Source organism: Penaeus monodon, chromosome 24 (assembly GCF_015228065.2).
Source record: "Penaeus monodon isolate SGIC_2016 chromosome 24, NSTDA_Pmon_1, whole genome shotgun sequence".
Classification (NCBI taxonomy): Eukaryota; Metazoa; Arthropoda; class Malacostraca; order Decapoda; family Penaeidae; genus Penaeus; species Penaeus monodon.
The window spans coordinates 16,700,893-16,701,552 of NC_051409.1; the positions used below are offsets into that span (position 1 = coordinate 16,700,893).

Here is a 660-nt window from a genome sequence, read left to right on the forward strand (position 1 = left end):
CTGAGCCTCTGTCTTTTCCTTCTTCTTTAAAAGTTTTCCTTTTCCTCTTTTTTTTTTATTAGAATCTCCGTATTTTTTCTTCGTAATGAAGCCAATGTCCGATAAATTTATCCACATTTTTTTTGTCCTTATTATGTTTTTTAATAATCATTGGAAATCCTTGTTTAGAAATCACTGTTTAACACTAATAAGGTTATTCGCCCAAAATCCTATTTCCTCAGATCACATTTTGATTATACATAGATTTATTGATTCCGACCGTGCTGTTCCTTTATTATCATACAAACACATTAATATGATAATATAAATAAATGAAACACAGCCACAATAAGTGATAAAAAATACAAGGACACGGAAGTCATATTAACCTCATTATTAAACAGTAAACTCAATTAGTTTGTAAACTTTGTTAATGAGTCGCTTTTTTATAATTATCATTATCATCATGATATTGTGGCTGTGTTTCGTTTCATGTTTATCTCCTTTGCCTGACAAAGAAACATGCACGAGTGAGTGTAATGTAACAGCAACTCCATTATTTGCCAATGATAATCATAATTAATTTACCAAAATATATTCGTATGGCAAAGGCAATGCACTAGTAATGACAACAGTAGTAAGAGCACTAATACAATGATGGGATTTTCGTCTCACTCTCGT

The 660-nt window shown here is 30.6% G+C and overlaps 1 protein-coding gene across 1 annotated transcript in view; it reads right to left on the reverse strand.

Annotated features, from left to right (window-relative positions):
- The window catches only part of LOC119588629, a gene marked incomplete at its 5' end in the record, with an annotated part of 218,878 nt that overhangs the window by 103,290 nt on the left and 114,928 nt on the right, over window positions 1-660 (reverse strand).